Source organism: Schistocerca piceifrons, chromosome X (assembly GCF_021461385.2).
Source record: "Schistocerca piceifrons isolate TAMUIC-IGC-003096 chromosome X, iqSchPice1.1, whole genome shotgun sequence".
NCBI classification, from domain to species: Eukaryota; Metazoa; Arthropoda; class Insecta; order Orthoptera; family Acrididae; genus Schistocerca; species Schistocerca piceifrons.
Window position 1 is genome coordinate 576420381 of NC_060149.1, and position 1269 is coordinate 576421649.

Genomic DNA, 1269 nt, shown 5'->3' on the forward strand with positions numbered 1-1269 from the left:
CAATTTCGTAAAACCGTACAGTAAGTCGGTGTAAATATACCGCCATCATTTCGCTTCTCTACTATCTTGCTAACGTGAAACAAAAGACAAAATAGTGCAAATGGCCTGGAAGAATTCATTCGTATTATGCATAACACAGGAAGCACGACAGCCGCGCCAACATCTGCTTTCTTATTTATGATAGTCATATGTCTAGACGTCCCCTAATTTCATATGCATGTCCTCACAAAGAGGTCCTGAAATATTCATATCAGAGGAAGTAGTTCTTTTGGAGTTCCATTACAGTTCGTCAGCTTAGATAACAAGCGACTTTCAGACACCTAATATGCAGAGGTTGTTCTCCGCTTTCTAAATCAGTCATGTAACAAGTATCATGATCTCGTGATGTGGTGTTTACTTCTCGCCATGATGTAAGCAGTATACTACTGCTCAAGTAAGAAATTTACATTTAAAACGAAAATAGTGTGTAAAGAAAATCAAAGCACACCAACGATTTTACTTACGCTTTCTAGAACACAGAAGTAGATACTTGACGTCAATGGAAATAGTCATCTCAAGCGACAAGTGATACGACAAAATTGACTTCCCGTAATGAGTCGCCGTACGAGCCGGTACACTCCGATGACAATATATACAAGTGGATAAGTAGTCCAGTCAACGCAGGAAAATTAGGCGAAAAATTCTAAGTCGGAAATTTTTGGACGGTTGTTAGGGAACTCCTCGCGAACAGGCCATGAAGGCCCAACGGTACTGACCCGCCGCCGTGTCATCCTCAGCTCTTAGGCGTCACTGGATGTGGATATTGAGGGGCATGTGGTCAGCACACCGCTCCCCCGGCCGTATGGCAGTTTCCGAGACCGGAACCGCTACTTCTCAATCAAGTAGCTACTCAGTTTGCTTCACAAGGGCTGCGTGCACCCCGCTTACCAACAGCGCTCGGCAGACCGGATGGTCACCCATCCAAGTGCTAGCCCAGTCCGACAGCGCTTAACTTCGGTGATCTGACGGGAACCGGTGTTACCACTGCGGTAAGGCCGTTGGCCGGTAGTAGGGGAGGGGGTAATTAATATACTAAAAAACCTGTTCGGTGGGTGTGAGTGTGTGGGTCGAGTGGGGTTGGTGTTTAAAGGACACTTCTTTGTTTTTTCTTTAATATCTCGAAAATCAAAGCTTCTAGAGAATTTATTTCCCAATACATTATGAAACTATATTAAATGATCTACGAAAAAGGTCCTATTCATTCTTTCTTTAGGGCTAATAGTTCCCGTG

The 1269-nt window shown here is 44.1% G+C and overlaps 1 pseudogene; it reads right to left on the reverse strand.

Moving 5' to 3' along the window:
* Positions 1 to 924: 924 nt before the first annotated feature.
* Positions 925 to 1042, reverse strand: LOC124723450 (annotated as a pseudogene).
* Between the last annotated feature and the right edge of the window lie 227 nt (positions 1043 to 1269).